An 18,406-nucleotide genomic window follows, 5' to 3' on the forward strand; every position below is an offset into this window, starting at 1 on the left:
GTAGTTTAAGTGGGGTCCCCGTGTTTGCCACCAAAAAGGCCTCAGTATTGTAAAGAGAGCTGGGAGTTTGGTCTTAACAAGACATCATTTATAGGCAAAGGATTTCTTTATAGCATTCCCAACGTTTTTCAAAGCCTTAACTGTGTGGTCATGCTTGGGATTGAACTCAGGATTTCATGTATGGTAGGCAAGTATTCGACCATTAAACCATATCTTCAGCCCTGCTCACTGTGTACTATGAGATTATAAGGTAGACATTTCTATGGTCTTGACTTTATGGGGAAGAACACTATGGCTCAGAGATTTGACAGAGTTTGCTTAAGGTGAAGAAGTTATGAATCAGGAGAGCTGGTCACCAAATGCCTCTTCGATCCAAGGCACCACCAGCCCGTCCCTGCTTGTGCACACACAGGTTCCGTAAAGTAGGGATGACCACAGCAGCCTCAGGACAGGGAAAGACAGAAGACAGGAAAACAAAGGGCGAGTTCTACCCAAAGTTTTATTTATAGCAAGAACAAGAGGAGAAAACTCGAAGCTTCTTTGCTTTCTTCTTTCCAGTCCTGTTTCTTGTTCCTGTAATCCATGTCAAGCTTGTAGTCTACACTATAATTTAGCCATATTCTAGGCAATTATAGATTGAAGGGCTAGCTTGCAAAGTAAATTACTATATAACTCTCTTACCAGATGCAAAGTCAATCACTGATTACTATACAACCCTGTTATCACACAGGGCTGCCTTCATTCTAATTCCTTTTATTTTTTAATAAGTGAAAATAAAATAGATAATACTCTAGGGTTCTGAGAAAGCTACACCATCTTGCTATAAGAGTCTCATAAGGTACCTGAGATTAGCAGGTAATTGTTAGATCTAGCTGTCCATTGAGGCCTGCTGAGGGTGGGGTATGTCACGCTGACTTTGTGGACATCCCACCCTCTTTACATCTTGCAGCACTGTGGCCAACTGGCCCAGAGAGAGATGTCCCTAGAGGCTGCTCAGACTGCAGGACCTAACATTACCCAGTCTATGGTTCACAGTGTTGGTTTTACTTTCTTCCTATCTTGTCCTACATTCACAACCTTCTTCCCACCAGGAAATCATCGGGTGAGAATAAACATCTCCCCTCGCTGGAAATATCTTTGTCGCCTCCACCCTCCTTCACAGTGGCGGAGATAACTTCATACTTGTAACAGAGGTGCCTATATCCCACCTCTGTTCATCTGCTGGTCAGAACCATCACTCCTCCCTCCTCCTCCAGATCACTCTCATGACTGTACAAACCTGTAGTTTTCCCCATAGTCTAAATCCACCACCCCAATAGGCTAACACAAATTAAAGTCAGAAATAGTAGGCTGCATGTATCTTTAACCCTAGCACTAGGAGGGCAGAGACAGGAAGATCTCTGTTGAGTGTGAGGCCTGCTGATCTACATATCAAGTTTGAGGTCAGTCTGGACTACAGAGACCTTTCCTCAAAACAGGTAAATAAATACATATAAATGGATATAGTTACAAGCAGTAGAAAGTAGTAAGTAAATGTGAACAATATAATTTTCTTCCTTTCATCTACATAGTAAATAAGTAGGTAGTTCAGAATAGGTGACTCTATAGACCTTGGGAATCCATTTATTCTAATTTGTTTCATTAACATTCTCAATACATGACTTCCATTACAGACACACATGGCTACTGGAGCCATGGATTTCACCAGCACATTCCTGGGAAGAATACTGGCCGAGGAAATCACATTGCTTCCCTTTAAAGCCGTTTAGAATTTGTGCAAGAATCCTTTCACTTCTTATTGGCTGGAACTGAGTCACATGATCATATATAGTAGAAACATTTGCCTTTATTCTGAGAAGCCACGTCGATGGCCAGATAGGATCAGAAATTATGCAATGGAAGGCAAAGGGAGAGATACCTAGCCATCTCCACCAAAGTCTCTGGCGTGTCCCATCCTGAGTTAGATCACTCATGGTTCTCTGTTCCCTATTGGGTTATTTTTGTTCAATAGGTCTATGACCATCTGGTTGCCATCCCCCTATACCAGGAACATTGCTCTTAGCATGTTTATCAATGGCGTCATGCTGCTAAATGCAATGGACACTTCTCTGACCTTCTCTTACCCGGGCCTGAAGCAGCATCTAACACAGCTAACTCCTTTCTGGAAACAGGTTTCTCAGTCTTGGGCATAGGCATATAGCCCATTGGTTCTCCCCTGGCCTCCCAGTCTTTCTTTCAGTGTTCTTTTTGGCCTTGTATCCCCTCTCACTCTCTCGGTTCCCATTATCTTCTGTGTCTACCTTCCCTCCCTTTAGATGCTATTCTCAGCTCCTATGGTTTTTACCACCTGATGATTCCCCAAAATGCATCTTCACCCCAGCCCCTTCTGTGCTCATAGTGAGTAGACAGTGACCCTGAGTCTAACAGGCATCTTTAGTCAGTATGGCTAAAACAAGATTGTTGATGGTCTTCCTGAGAGCGGTCGCTTTCCTCCAGGCCACCCCACCCAATAAATGAGGCACTGTTTCCCACTCACTGGGAGAAACTTGAAAACTACCCCTTTCATTTCTACATGTCTTCCTGCATCCATCGTATTGGTCTTAAATCCCAAACAGTAAATCTCTCAACTATTCATCTTAAGGCATCCACCACTTTAGTTCAAACTGTCCTCACACTTGGCTCAGATTAGGACAAAAGTTTAATTGGGTCCCTGCTTTTAATTTTTGCCTGGCAACTACTACATTTACTCTTTGCAAAGCAGCAAACCAGAATGTCAGTCTCTTCCATACACCCTTCAATGGGCCTCTCAAAAAGGCTCCATCCTTTGACACAGTCCATAGGCCCTTTTTGTCCTGGTCTCTATTTCATCCTCAGACTTTATACCCAGGCTTCAAATGATAGCTATCCAATTTTCTTTCAGCTCCTTGACACCTCCAGAGTGTGCCCTTTTCAAGGCCTCGGTACCCACTGCTCTCAACTTGAACTTTCTGGGCTACCTGCCACTTTCCCCAAGGCTAACTTCATTCTTTTGCTTTCAATTTCAATATCACCTTCTCACCTTTCCCTGTCCATTCCCTCATTCTCTATCCCAGGCCCTTGTCTTTGTCTCAGCATTGATTTCAACTTCAAATGACTCGTCTTATCTAAAAGTAACTGTATGGAGGAGTGGTTTCAGCTGCATCACCCCAGCCTAACACAAGGCCTGGTGCTCACACATCAGACACCCCAATCACACATTTTGGTCAGCTAGAGTTGACAGTGTGGACAAGGTTCCTTGCCAGGGAGGTCCTTGAGCTGTCTGGGGTATTTTAGAGACAGGCTAAATCCACCTTGCTAATAACCACAAGCAGTGGGAAGGAACACTCTCCTTTTCTAGAGTTTTCTCTTTATAATGAACTTAACTTGCTGGCTGCATGTGTAAAAACATGGTTCCAGTCTCATGCCACTTTTTTTTTAAATATTTATTTATTTACTTATTACATACACAGAAGAGGGCACCAGATCTCATTACAGATGGTTGTGAGCCACCATGCGGGTGCTGGGAATTGAACTCAGGACCTCTGGAAGAGCAGTCGGTGCTCTTAACCTCTGAGCCATCTCTCCAGCCCCCTCATGCCACTTTTGTGTTGCCCAGGAGGAGCAGACGTGTCCCTCAGCTCTCCCAAACCCACTGGAGTTGACTAAGAAGGAACAAGGCTGTGCTTTGCTCTGTAGACAAGCAGGCAGAGGCTAGGACAAGGTCGCCCTTTTCATCTCAGCGGTGTGGATACCATTATACATCTACCTGCCTGTCCTTTTGTGGCCTTCCACTTCCAAGAATTACCCCAGTCATCTCCTCAGCATAAAGGAGATGAACAAATCACAGCAGGCTTTCCAAAAGAAGCTTGGTATTTTTAGCACCGAGACTGGAAGCGGAGAGTGTTTAGGGGCTCGGCTGTAAAGAAATCACTTCCACCTCTTTCTAGAGGACTACCCCACCAAGGCTGGGCAGGAACGCCTTCCATCTTAAAACCAGCCATTTTCCCAATCTTCTTCTACCTCCCAGTCACCCGGGGTGTCCCTTAAGACAAGGCATCTTGCAACTCGCATTTCTCCCCGGCTCAGCTCCCCGCTCGGTCAGATGCTAAGGCCGGAGGGGCATTTGCACAGCGTAACTCGGGCAAGATCTCAACTGGCCGCCACAAGCGACTGGCCGAAGTCCAGGCTCCGCCAGCATCGCGGAGCCACAGAGAAGGCGGACCCGGGTAAATCCCGCTTGGGGCACCGCCCAGAGCCGGACAAAGGGGCGGGCCAGCGATCCGCTTCACTACCCCAAGGCAGGCAGCTTTCAGGGCGGGGTGAGGGTGAGCCGTGGGGGCGGGGCTCGGCGACCCGCGGGGCGGGGCACAGGCGGGGCGTAGAGGGGGCGAGGAGACCAATGTGGGAGGGGTAGCGGGCGGTGGGGTGTGGATTGATGGCACAGGGGGCGGGGCGAGCGGCGGGAGCCCGGCCGGGGCGGGGGGAGGAGCGAGTGATGGGGCGGTGCCTGCGTGGGGGAGGAGCCAGCCACGGGGGCGGGGCCTGGGTGGGCCCGAGGCGCGGGGCGGCAGAGCGGCGCAGGGAAGCTGCGCCTCTTTCTCCGCCGCGGCCCCGCCCCTCCGCGCCCCGCCCCCGCCGCTCGGACGGCCCGAGTCGCGCCCTCCCGCTCCGCGCTGCCGAACTTGGTCTAACTTCCTCGGCCGACCGGGCCGTGCCGCCGTCGCCGCCGCCGCTGCCGCGCCCGGGTAAGTAGGACGCACGGCCCCGCTGCAGCGTCGGGCCTGTCCTCATTGTCTCGGGCCGGCCCTCGTGAGCGTCCTCTCCGGACGGCGGCTGCTCCCCGCGTTCCCCCTCGGCCCCGGGACTCCCTTGCCCGGCGGGGGGCGGCCCCGCGGGCGGCGCGGGCTTTGTCTTGCTGAGACCGCCCGCGAGCTCTGGAGGCCGCGGGCCGGGACCCCGCTGAGCCGAACTCGGGCGCTGCGTGGAGTGGGAGGCACGGCGGGCGCCCCGGAAGGTGTGGCTGCACCCTGCTGCCGCCTGGGCTCCGCCGGTCCTCACCTGGGAGCCCAGAGGAGGGCGCCTTCTTCAGCTCCGGTCCCCGGTGAGGGGACGGTCGCCCAGCCCCCACCCACCCTGAGTGTGCTCCCAGCCGCCGGGTCCCGTGCTGTCCTGCCGGAGTTTGAGGAGGTGGCCACCCCGGCGTCTCGGTGCTGGTCGCTAGGGGCTGTGCTTGGAAGCAGAGCCCGACCCCTGACCTAGCCCGAGCTTTGGCCAAGTTTTGGTTCTGGCTGTACCTTGGCTCGGCCCAGGTTGCAGTCCCCATTCCCTTCCCTGTTAGGCGTGCAGTGCAGAGGGTGGGGAGAGTGTGCGAACTGGGACTCCGGCGGCCCCTGAACCACAGAAACTGCTGTCTGGAGGACTGAAACTCGTTCTCCGGTGAGAGGCGGTCAGTATTCTCAAAACTCAGTGTCGTCACCCAGTGCTTGCCTGGAGCTGGTTGCAGAGCCATGGTGAACACTTAATGGCTGTATCAGGACGCTGGTGTTTGGGGACATGGAGCGTGTACAGGACGCTGGCTTGGGGCCTGTAGCAGGTGTGTTCCCAGCTCGCTAGGAGGTTACCCGTAGGACTGGTGGTTGTGGGTCAGTTTTTGCCAAATATTGGGCAGTTTCCACACAGCCCCTTGACTTCTGAGTAGAAGTTGGTGCCTGCTGAGTGCTTCCTTATCTATGAAAGGAAATCAGGGGCCCCACATTCTAACAGCTCAGAGGTTGCTGGAGACACCCTTCCTTTCAAAACTCCTGGGCCCTGGAACCCTTAGAATGAAGCTCAGACTTCTGCTCTCCGGCCCCTCCCACAGCTGTCCCCTAGCCTTGTTCCCTATTTTGAGATTTTTTTTTCTTTTTGGAGTAAAGGTTTTGTGTAACCCAGGGTTGCCTTGAATTCATGATCCTTCTGCCCCGTTTTCTACCCTTCTATATTCTGCCTCCTTTCTACGTTTTTGGACTCTCTTTGGTCCACCTAATGTGTTTCAGAGACTGAAGTGCTCTGTGTTATAGCGGACACTCTGGGCTCACACCTCCTGACCAGCTGGCCTTTAGTGGTGGGCCTGCAGTAGGTGGTGCTCAATGGTGTTGATTGGCTTAGTTGCTCTTTCAAACAGTCTGAACCACTGATCCTCCAAAGGTTTGTGGCTGTTTCCAAGAAGAAATGGCATGGAGGGGAAGGGTTGGCTGCCTGGGAAGACCCTCCCCCTCGCCCCTCTTCTTATTAGGGCAGCTGTGCTCGCTGGTCTCAGCATAGGTGAGGGCTTCTTCTCCCTTGCCATGTTTGTGATGGAGGACGAGACTCATGCTTTGTGTGGGTGGGGAGGAGCCTGCCCTGCAGGTTATAGAAATGAGGCGAAATTACAAAGAGGCCAGGGTACAGGGAAGCCCTGGGTTCTTTTACCACTTCCGGGGCCTTACCCTGGGCCACCATGTGCCTAGGGATTTGACCTTGTTTAACTTTATCAGAGAAGTTAAACAGAATTAATTTTTAACAACACCTAAAAATTGCCAGTATGCCAGTCCTGAGAGCCCCTTGCTTGTTTAAAACCTAGTGAACTTATGATCAAGCATGCAGCTATTACGTGCCATAGTGCAGGCTTTGTCAAGCTTAGTATTTACGGAGACTTTTATCAGGCCGTGACCCCACCTTTACTTTAATTGTTTAATCCCTGAAACAACCCAATGTGGTAGACATTAACTACTGGATTTTACAAATGAGAAAACTATGGCCCAGAAAGGTCGGAGTGATTTCCTTGAAGTCTCTGTCTGAGAGTTGGAGCCTCTCATTTAGACGATGCCTTCCTCCTGGAGGTGCTTAAACATAGTGAGAAAGCCTGGCCCAAGGCAGAACTGAGTCCTGCAGTACAGGCTCCCTCCAGGCCCAGCTTCAAGTAGCTCACCTATCTACCATGACCTCAGCACATGCCACCCCTGAATCCCTGCTGGCTTGACTGCTGTCTCCGCCCTATGAGGCCGAAGGATTACAAGCGTGGCTGGAGAGTCAGTGCCTTCTGTAGAGATCAGGGTTTGATGTGGTTAATGCCAAACTTCAAACTTCAGTGGCTTAAAGCAACAGGCCTTTTTTTTTTTTTTGTAACTCCACATTTATATCACATATCTGCTTTATATTGCCATTATTATAGGCCAATTCATGTCCCTAGCCACTTAGACATAGCCTGATGAGTCTTGGCTCTTATAGCTTCTGCCCATTTCTGGCAGATGTGGCATAATGAAGTGGCATTTCATTGGCTGCACCAAGTAACGTGGCCAGAGTCACCCTCAGGGTAAGGGTGGGAATCAAAAACAGTTAATGAATAGCATGAAGCCTATCACTTGCCTGTCACTTGTTTCTTCTCTAGCTCTGGGTCCTAGTTTCATTCTTTGTCTCTGTGCCACCAAGAACACTGTTGTGAATTAGCCAAAGAAGTGCTTTTTAATGATGGAGTTGTCCCAAGTGAAAGGTAGAAGCTTGATAAACAAGAATGACCCTTAGGGATGGAGGGGTGGTCTTTAATGATAGAGCACTCCTCTTTCCTCTGACCCTTGGGCAAGTTACTTGAACTCTTCCTGAGTCCTTTTGCTCATTGGCTAATTCATTTATTCCAAAGCAGGAAGTCCCAGCCTAGAGACTGAATGGAGGTGACAATCCCTGTTTCCTGCTGCTGGGTGTTATTGCCTTTAGAGAGAACCCTGCCTCTGGGCAGGGAAACAGGCCTGGCCGCCCTTCTCTTGCAGCCAGTGGGCAGCTGGTCATGTTGTACGCCCCATCCTTGCCTGGATGTAAAGTAACTTTTCCTAGAAGCAGAGCAGGCAGAGGTGCCCTTCGTTGCTATGCATGACTGAGGCCAGGCTTTCAGGACAGCGAGTGTGGAACAGAGCGGCAGTTTGGTGGGGTGACTGGGGGGAAGCGTCCACAGAAGAACAGGGTAGAAACCCCTTAGATGCATTTCTCCAGCCACACTGAGTTTTCCCTTTGTGTTCTGTCACCTGTCTGCACATCCTGCCGGTGGACATGAGGAGACCTTAGGTATTCTTTGTGGAGGTTAGTTCACCGTTCGTTCTTAGGCACCGGTACTGCTTTTTCAGGGCCTCTGTTTTCCCACCTGTGGAGTGGCAGGAGGCCTAAAGGCCTGTGGCAGCTCTTCCTTTTGGCTGGTCACCAGTACCCAAGGTAGGCCGTGCGTGGCTGTTTTCAGTCTCCGGCCAGGTGAGTGGGCAGCACTCTGATGTGCCTTCTCCTGCAGTGTAGCAGGGCGGCCTCCGACTGTGAGCCACCTTGGGTTTCATGGTCTCCTGGCCCCTTTCTTCCATCCCTGTGTGTTTTGATTCAGACAGAGCAAGTGCTTGCATTGGGTTCAGAACCGGACCTGGCCTGTGGGCAACTATTGATGCATCTGCCTACTCAGCCTGAAGATGCCTAGCACAGTCCAGCTTTTGACTGATGTCTAATTGCTAGCTGTGGAACCTAGACTGAAGTTGAGTATTTTCTCATCCGTGAAGGGAGCAGAATCAGATCTGCCCTGTCTGTCTTGGTTGCTGAGGAATCCAGTACACACCTCAGGTTTGAGGAACATGGTCTCAAGCCCCTGGTTTGGGCCTGACACTGTTTAGGGATAGCTACTATCTTTCTGGCAGTTCCCAGTAAGTGCTTACCAACAGCTGATTCTGGGAACTCTGCTTCCTCCACCCTTGGGCGTTGGGCGGGGCTGGGCAGGGCTGTGGGTTTTCTCTTTGGAAGTCGTAGGCCTGGTAATCAGAGTGTAAGTGGGCTTGGACAGGCTGGAGTTGGCATCCCCACCTCTAAGGATCTATTCTGCCTTTATAAGCAGCCAGAGCCCACATCTATCAACTAGATAGCTGCCCCTCCTTAGGCTCTCTGGTCTGTATACTATGTGGCTAAGGACCAGAACAGATGTCTGAAGTGGCTGCTGGCATCCTAGTAGGAGATAAACTCATGGTGTCCTCAACACTCTTGAGTCCTCAGTCATCTTGCAGAGCTGAAGTGGTGGGGAAGATTTGGGGCAGAGTCTGGTCACAGGCTGGTAAACCTTCTCTCGGTTTTCTCTGACTGTGTGTCCCTGTTATTGGGTCTGTGATCTTGTATGCTATAGAGTCCAAAAAGCATTCAGAAACGGAGGCTTTGAGGATGTCATAGCTTTGACATCCAAGGCAGGGTCCTTATAGCAGCTGGAAGGGAATGAGTGTCCCCTGAAATAAACCTCTTTTGTCTGTTTCTGAGGTTGGTGTGGGAGGGGTCCCCAGCAGGGTCTCTTTTAAAGTATCAGAGGATAAGGAAAACAGCTACCTCAGCTTTCACACCCCAAACCTACTGTACTGTTCAGGCTGTGGTGGGACTCTCAGCATCAGAGCCGTACAGTCCTGATACTGGTGATGTCCAGCTGTGCTCCAGGGTGCTTCCTTGCTTCCCAGACTGTCAATAAATGCCCCTCTCCCTGGCTTCTCTATTTCTGGACCAGCCTGTACTCCTGGGCCACGTGGACCCAGTCTTCTGAGGCTTGTAGGAGGTGGCAACTCTAGACCAAATCGTGGGTGATACTCTGGGTGAGGGTAAGGAGCCATGAGTCTTGGAAGACTGGGGAACTCTGTGCTTAAAGAAGAAAATTAATCTGGCACCTGTTGAAGTGTTAAGGTGAACTATTCAAGACTGCTGCAGCAGGTTTTTTAAGTAGGGGAGAGAGACTGGGCTCAATTCCAAAACCCCAGGAAAGTGGGAACTTACAGCCAGGGAGCACTATGCCAGGATCCTAGAGAATTTTTGAGGCTAGGAGACAATTTTTAGCTGAATGGACCTGACAGGATTCTTTCTGAAGGCAAGCCAAGTGACCAGATACTATGTGATGGATAAAGAAGGACGAGGAATTTGATAACAAATTGGGGGTAAATTGACTTAGCAGGATTCTTAGCAGATTTGAATGGGCCTCTCCAAATCCAGGGTCGGACAGAGCTAGTTGAACAGAAAGAAGGCTCCGACGACTTGGCTAACGTTTGGTGAAGGACTGAATCCTTTCAGTACCCTGTGTTCAGTTTTGTGAACTTTTCGACCCAGGCTCATGGCCACCCACATTTGTTTCTCAGGAGGGGCATTTTCTCCTGTGGGTGCTCCTCCTGACCAGTACCATTCTCTTTGACAGTGTCAGCAAGGCTTCGGAACTAAAGTTGGCTACTATTTTAAGAAAACTTGGTCTTTTTGTTTCAGAGTGGACTGGTGGTTCCTGGTGTCTTAATCTCCTTGCCCTTTTGAGGCAGGGGGAAGGGGCTTGGACTAGCCTCTACTGAATGTGCCTCCCCATGGAAGGCCTTGCCTTCTTGTGGGTGGGAGGGGGGAGTGGGTTGGGAGGGGGAGGCTGGAGGAGGCAGGAGGAGGAAAGAGGGGGAATCTTTGATTGGTGTGTAAAATGAATGAAAAAAATTCTTAATTAAAAAGAAAGAAAGAAAATCTCCTTGCCCTCTGCACATAGGACCTCCTGTGTCTTGCAGCCCCCATTTCTAAACTTTGGGCTACTGGGTCTATTGGCTCTCAGACCACAGCCATTCTCTTTTCTGAAATCCTCTAGAGCTGCAGCGGACCTCCGGTCTTGTGCTTTCCCAGTCCTACACAAACCAGTGTGACATCTCTGCAGCCCCCTACCAGCCTAGGGCTTTCTTCTTCCCTCTGCTCTGGGTCCCGGGAAGGGGCCATAGGTGGTCCCTTCTGTTCCCTGGGTCTGAACAGTTTTTTTTCCTGATCTGCATGTTCTTTCCTTCTCCAAGAGGGAGGCTTCTCTGGTTTTCTGTCTGTCTCCTCCTTTTTCATTGGTCATCTCCCTACCCCTGGTGCAGGTGACCTACTGGCCTGTCTCCGCCTGCAGCTGTCTCAGCTTTATAGGAGCAAGGAAGGCTCCCTTCTGCTGTAAGGAAAACCTGTTGGCTGCAGGTAGGGGCTTACTCACTTCCGCAAAGGGAAGGCTTCATGGCCCGTAGCTGTCCTGCAGAGGAAGAGTAGAGATCGTGTCTATTCTTTGCAGCCATCCTGCCTCCCCACAGTCATTGTCTCTTGCTGTCCTAGTTGTTTCCTGTGAAATACAAACAATGGTGTAAACAGGATAAGTTGGGGTGTGTGTGTGTTGGGGGGGGGTGTTGCCAAGAAAAGAGTCTGGTAGAGGAGGGTGTTCATGCCCCAGGGCTCTGGATGGACACAAGAATAGGAAAGGAATGGGCTTATGTACTGTGGTGATGGCAGGTTCTACACAGAACTCCCTCCGGGTTCTGAAGTTTTTCCCTTCAGTATGGTGAAACAGGATATGCCCTAGAGACTCAGAGCCTCCCTGGGGTGGAGGACCTTGGAGAAGTGCTGGTCTACATGTAATAAAAGGTTGTGGGGTTCCTGGTAGGACCTACCTTAACCTTGCCTGGGTCCTGTCAAGGGAGCAGGGCTGTTTGTAGTTCTTCGGTATGTTGCTAGTGTGGTCCTAGTGGCTTTGAGATCCCATTTGTGCCTGTTTTTTTGGGAGTCATTTGTTGAACACTTTACAGTCAGGAGAGAAAGGGGAACCAAGCATACTCGACCCTCCCTGGCCTCCATTCTCAGAACCCTGGGCAGTTGTGAGCTTGCAGCCATTACGAAACTGCCAGCTGTATTGTCCCTGGGGTTGAAGTTGTCTGCAGGAAGGGTTGTGCTCATGGACCACTCCCTGTTGTTCAGATCTTCCCCTATACCTTGGCCCCCACTTGCCCTAATGGCCATTGTGTCATCCCTTCGGCAGCAAGAGAGACTGGGATGGTTTTTGTATTGTTCCTTGGGGGCAAAATCACGTGAAGGAAACACATCAGTGCTTTTGAGTGCAGAGTATTTATTGACACACCCATTAAAGGGGGGCTTTTAGACAATATATGTAACCCGTTAGTAAGAATAGACAGAGGAATGCATCTCTCAGCCCTATGCTACAGCTTCCGTTTCTTGAAAGGTACATGCAGTTTAGTGGCTAAGGGGTTGGGGTTTTAAGCTGAGATTTTGGAGAAACTGTTTTTAGCTTGTCCTTGGAGTGGGGCCAGGCCTAGAAATCTGTTGAAATAGCTTTCTTTAGCTGCTAAAATGGGGGTGGGCTCATAGCGCTAAGACTTGGAGCCTTGCTGGCGGCTGGGGAGGCCCCTGGAGAAGTGTCTGCTGGATTCCTGGTTTTCAGCCTCCCTGGGACAGACAGACAAACACTTGCACAGCAGACCTTGGACCTTGGAGTCCTACAGGTGGCCCTTGGTATGGAATAGCTTCGTTTCCTTTCTGTCACTGTCAAAATCTGTTTGCTTTTCTTTGATAGGAAAACTTGGTATTTGGGGGTTTAGGGTGAAGTGAACAGGGAGTGGACTGGGCTCAGAGGCCTGTACTCCCTTTCCTTGACCGCCTCAGTGTCTTCCTCCTCCCCTCCCCCACAGCATCTTGTCCTAGGGAGATGCCAGATGCTGCCTAGAGAGAGCTATTCATGAAATATTTTCCCCTCCCTCGCTCTCCTCTTTCTTTGTTTCTTAGACAAGATCTTCCTACATAGCCTGGGCTGACTCTGAATTTGTTTTCCTGCCTTAGTCTTCTGAGTATTGGGATTATAGGTATATGTAACTACACCTGGCTATGGTAACATATTTTTGGTACCTCTAGCTACAAACCTTAGGCAAATATATTGAATTAAGTTTAACTTTTTTATCATTAAAAAAACACAGAATAAAAGAAATTCATACTTCTGACTTCCTCAGCCGACTCCTCCAAAGCCCAGAGCCTATACCAATTAAATATTCAGAGCCTAGTCAAGTGTGGCAGAACCCCCATGCACACCTCTTTCTCTCTTGCTTCTTCCCACAGTTGCATGCAATTTCCTTTGCTCTGTACTTACTGAGGCTCACTAAGATTTATCCTGGGATTGTTCCATTTTAGCACACATACTTTGGTCCATTCTCTTTAACAGCAGCAGGTCATCTTGCTGCAGAGTGAACCTTGACTCACTCTTGCAGCCCCCTCTTGATGGACATTGAGGTAGCTTTCAGTGTGTGCTTTCACAAGCCCGGTTGCCCTGGTGCCTTGAACACACCGGTGGGTCTGAGGTGCCTGGTGTGGAGTTGAAGCATTGAGGGGATCATCAGGAAAGAAACATGTGCTTTGATTCCAGGAGGAAGAGAAGTTTCTGAGGCTTGATGCTGGGGGTTGGGGGGAGTCTTCTATTTTTGCAGCTGGGGGCTGAGTTGGCAGGAGGCTGTGTGCTGCTTTCCTTCCTTCTTGTGGCTCAGCTCAGACCGTGCTCTTTCCATGAGTACGTTTAGAGCTCTTGCCTGTGTTGTGACCACGAGGCCTGTGCACCCACCCACAAGTGTGCCTTGGAGTCTGAGGAGGAGGCTGGGTGAGGTGAGGTGTGCAGAGAGGTCGCTTCTCACAGTGTGGGTTTGGTTTGAGCTGGAGGTTCTGGGTAGTGTGAAAACAAGCTGGAACTGGTCTATCTTAGACAAGGTCCAGGGACTGATACAAGGACCAGGCCTCCCTCTGCTGCTGTGGGAGTCCTGGTATCCCGCCTGGCAAGCTGTGATTATTGTAAACATCTGTATAAAAGATCCCCAGGGAAGTGGTAGATGGTTTTTCTGTTTTGATCAGGTCCTTCCTGAGTAGACAGGAGGGGCTGGGGGAGAGGGCACATGCTGTCTAGAGTTTTCTGACAATTTCCTTGTCACTGTAGTGACTGTGTCCCTCTGAAGTAGCCAACCATAGTCGTCCCCTGTGGCTTTAGCCACCCCATACAAGGTCAGTACAAGACAAGAAGCAGGGAGATTTTAGGGGGACTCCTTTCTGTGCCCCGGCCTGGTGGTTTTGTGGTCAGTGCCCCTGCCCTGTCCCTACCAACCTCCGGTGCAGAGGACTCCTAACCACTATAGTCACATGCAGTCCCCATGAGTAGCCCAGAGCTGTCAGTGCTGGAGGCTCTGTTGTTGGGAGCCTCAGCCCTCTGTAGCACAGAGGTTTCTATTGTGGCCTGGTGACAGCTAGGCCTGACCTGTGAGGCTGAGGAGGCGGGGCCTAGGGACGACAGTGGCCCTATTCATGGTCTCTGCCCTGGTTTCCTGATGCCTCTCGTCATAGATTTGGGGGGGAGGGCGAGATGGGAGGAGGTGGAGAGCCAGGGCCAGGGTTATTGTTAATGGCTGCTGGAGCCCATTGTGCTTAGTGGAGGTCTTTTGCTGTCAGCCCTGAGTCACTGGGCCTACAGTTCTCAGATTCCAGCACTGCCTTCTTTCTCCCTGTGCCTTTTGTGGGCACCTGTGTTAAGATCCCTTTCTGCTTTCATGTCATGTGATCTGCTTGGAGCTCCTTGGTTGTCATCAAAACAGCTGGGAAGGAGCAAGATGCCCAGGCTGGCTTGTCAGCTGCCTGCCCACCACCTTGGGAAACATGTCCACAGAGCTCTCGATGCCCAGCTGCACCCTTGGGTGGGGGCCAGGCACGTGCCTCAGCTGCTGTCAGTCTTGTAGGCACCCCGTCTTCCTTTGTGCTCACCCTGTTTCGTGTCCCTCATCCCTCCTTGAGCTCTCAGCTGCAGAAAAGCCTGCTTTCTGGCAGCCTAGCCAGCAGCCACCCTGCTGCTGAACTGCAGTTTTTCTCCTTTGTTTAGCCATCTCTGAGCTCTTGAAGGCCGCACAGAACCAGCAGAAGCCTTCATGGTGCAAGTCCACCTCCTGGGCCCAAGGCTTGGCAGCCCTCTAGATGTACCTCCATCTCCCAGCGAAGCCAAGCACTCTCTTTGTTCTGTCGTCCCTCCTGCCAGATCATATAGTGATTCTTGAGCGAAGACAAGAGTGCTCATTAGGTTTCAGCCATTGCTCGTGTGTGTGTGTGTGTGTGTGTGTGTGTGTGTGTGTGTGTGTGTGTGTGTCATGAGAGAGGGTGGGAACTGATCACCCGGTCCTAAGAAAAAGCACCTTCTTACAGTATCGTAAGATTGCCTTTGAAGTCCTGTCAGAACAGCTCTTAGCCATCAGTGACTGGGTGCTGGAGAAATGGAGGAATAGTTTATTTTGGTTTTATTGTTGTGATGATTTTTCTCCAACTGAAGGGAAGCAGTCCCTGCCCCTGCACCTCTCAATGTCTCTCTTTTAACCCCTTCCCAGTTTTGGTGGCCAAAGGAAGCATTCTTTTTGGAGGACCGATCTCACTGCAGGGTCAGGAATTTCTCCCTGGGGGTGTATCTGCCCCAGCCATTTCTGTCTCCTGTCTAAACCACACCAGGATCTGTCAGAGCCATTACCTTTTGAAATGGAGAGTTGTTTTTTGTCCAGAACATTTTCTTTGACTCTTAGAAGTCACTATCTTCAGATATAGCCTGATTGGCTGTCTGACTTGACTATTGTCAGCTGTCATTCAAATTAGGGGGCCAGTCTCTCCCACAGAAGCTTGCATGTTAGACTGTCTTCATGTCAGCAAATGTAGCATCCATGATACTCAGGTCAGAAAGAGCTGGAGTTCATTGTTATGCATGTGAAATATGAATCCCATTTTGGGGGTAGATGCATCCAAATGAACTCCGGAAGGAAGGGTCGCAGGCTGCTCGGTTGTGCTGGCTAGGGTTTTGTCGACTTAACACAAGTCAGGGACATCTGGGAAGAGGGAACCATCGTTGGGAAAAATGCCTCCATCAAGCTGGTCTGCAGGCAAGTCTGTGGGGCATTTTATTGACTAGTGATTGACATGGAAGGGCCCAGCCCTTTGTGGGTGGTACTGTCCCTGGACTAGTGGGCCTAGGTTGTATAAGAAAGCAACCTAAGCAAACCATGAAGGTATGCCTATAAGAAAGAGTAAGCCTCTGCTTCAGTTCCCACCTCAACTCTTCTCTATGGTGGACAGTGTCATGGAAGTGTAAGACGAAACAAAACCTTTCTCCCCAAGTTGCTTTTGTCATGGTGTTTCATCACAACAGTAGAAACCAAACTAGGATGCTGGTGCCTAGGGCACAGGGATTAGAGGCTGGGGCTTGAGTCCTGGAGGTGCAGTTGCTGGCCACTGACCTTTCACTTCCTTGGATGTAGGCCTTTGACTGGATAATGGGGGTAGGGGCAGTTGCTCAGACAAACCTGGGTAAGGTTCTAGCTGTGATCTTTTTAGTTTTGTGAGTCTTAACTTCCAAAGGATGGGTCTTGAATGTCCTATTAGGATCTTGTAGAAGAAAATATCTTCAGATAGGTAGGTTGAACAAAGGGTTTTCCTCTCCCAGGCATTCCTTCCCTACTGTTCCAGGCTGGTGGCCCTAATGAGTGTCTGTGGCTCCCCATTGGAGCTGCACTGCCCTGAGTGAGCCCCAGTGCACACTGCCACTCTGCCTGGTCATAGGTGTTCTTCAGAGCACAGGGGCCAGGCTCCCTAGTGAAGTCTTGGGTAGACATCGACATGATTCTTCTTGGTCATGCCACGTTACTCCTCTTTACTGGTGTAGTCCTTCTCTTATGAAGTTGGATCTGGGGGGAAGAAAATAAAGCTTTTTTTGTTTTACTTCTCCCCAAAGTGAGGTCATACCAGTCAAGTTAAATACAAAAGTGTAGAGATATACCTAATACATCATCCCCTACACTTCTTAGTTTCTTACTCTGTGTGTGTGTGTTTATATTTTGTGTATTTTATTAAGAGGCAAAATATTCTTTCCTTGGCATCTTTTCAGGATTGGATTCAGGCCCTTTATCTGCTTTTGACCACCCAGCCTCACCCCATGGTCCTAATCAGCCCCACCTGCTCCCTGTCCCGTCTGCTGTCCTTCTGTCTCCTTCCTTGAGGGCAGGGCAGGTACAGACTTTGTCACCGCACCTTGTTGTGTATCTGCTCCAAGTAACGGCTCGTCCACCCTGGAAGAAGTCCAAAGGCCTCCGAGGAGGCAGGCTTCCCTCATTTGCTTAGAGTAGCTTTCACAGCTGTGAAATGGGAACAAAAATAACCCAAGAGGGCTGGGGGTGTGGTTCAGTGGAATAGGGCTCACCCACTGGTCAGGAGTCCCTCTAGCTTCTCTAACTCCACAAAAATAAAGAAAAATCCCATGAGTTAGTGGGCTACACTAAAATTGCAATTAATTCCACAAGGAAGCATTCCTCCAGGAAAGCAGATCGGATCCCTGCAAGCTCATACAGTGAGGACATGTGTCCCCTAATGGTGAGCTGCCCTCCAAGCACCTGTGTTTGGCCTGCCAGCTCAGGCTGCTCAGATTCACTCTTAGCAGCATCAGTATCACCTGGGAGCCTTGACACTGCAGAACCTTGTGGGACAAGGTTCACCTCGGATCAGCTAATCAGAACCTGTCTTTACAGAGATTCCCAGGCACTTATGTGCACTTTCAAGTCTGAGAGGCACTGACCCCAAGGCCTGCCCTGTTATTTTCACACCTTGCCAGTGTTTTGTGGTTTTGCTGTCTACCCTTTGGCCTTGTGTGAAGTCATGTACTTTGAGTAGACCTGAAGCTCCAGCTTTGTGTCCCCTCTCCTCAGGGGTGCAGTGTGTCTCAGGTGTCCTGGGTGCTGGGTGTCTGGGGGTGGAGCTGAGACCCAGTGAGCCCCCTTAAGTCTGCTGGTGAGGTCATCTTTGGGGCAGGGAGCTGAGTGGGTAATTGGAGCCTCCCTGGGCCATCTGGTACTACTTACCCCACCCCATCTGTCTTCTTCGGCTTTTACCAGCTGGAGGACAGAGTCAGAATCAGGTTGTAGGTATGGTGTGCATTTTGGAGGAAACTCAAAACATTCTAAACAAAGGTGCTTTGGTGTATATTGGTGTTCAAATAAATAGCTCAGAAGCGAGACGACAAATTGTTATTTTCTGTTTATTTTTTAAAAGATAGTAATAAAATAAAATAAAAACACATCAGAATTGGACAAAACAAACAGAAAAGAGTTCAAGAGAAGACACACGAAACAGCGACCCGTTCACTTGCATACTCAGGAATCCCATAGAAACACTAAACTGGAAGCCAGAAAATATATGCAAAGGACCTGTAGGGTAGAAAGACAAATAAAAGGATAATTTAAAAAAGTAAATTTTAAAAAAAGCCCTGACATGACATTGTGAGACAAGGACCCTCCAGAGATGCCATTGAGTTTGTTTTCTGTTGGCCCTCTGGCCATGCAGCCTACCGTAAGAGTAGTTTGTTTCCCCCGTGAGACTCCCCTGAAAGAAATACATTTTCATTTGCATGTGGTTACACATTGGGCATAACTTCTGGGTTAGGGATGGAGGCACATGTCCACTTCTTTCAGCTCTGGGACCCCATTGGTGCAAACCTGTGCAGGCCCTGTGCATGCTGCCTCAGTCTCTGTGAGTTCACTTGTGGGCCAATCAT

At 50.1% G+C, this 18,406-nt stretch overlaps 1 protein-coding gene across 2 annotated transcripts in view; it reads left to right on the plus strand.

Annotated features, from left to right (window-relative positions):
- Nucleotides 1-4,648: 4,648 nt before the first annotated feature.
- The window catches only part of Tspan14 (tetraspanin 14), a 56,381-nt gene continuing 42,623 nt past the window's right edge, over nucleotides 4,649-18,406 (plus strand). Inside the window, exon 1 of one of the 2 annotated variants that reach the window (XM_028854964.2) lies at nucleotides 4,649-4,763. The gene's annotated coding sequence lies outside the window, so the exon portion shown is untranslated. Of the gene's footprint in view, nucleotides 4,764-5,381; nucleotides 5,465-18,406 lie in introns of those variants that run through there. The other variant, XM_037208695.1, reaches the window with a different exon arrangement.

Source organism: Peromyscus leucopus, chromosome 9, assembly GCF_004664715.2.
Source record: "Peromyscus leucopus breed LL Stock chromosome 9, UCI_PerLeu_2.1, whole genome shotgun sequence".
Classification (NCBI taxonomy): Eukaryota; Metazoa; Chordata; class Mammalia; order Rodentia; family Cricetidae; genus Peromyscus; species Peromyscus leucopus.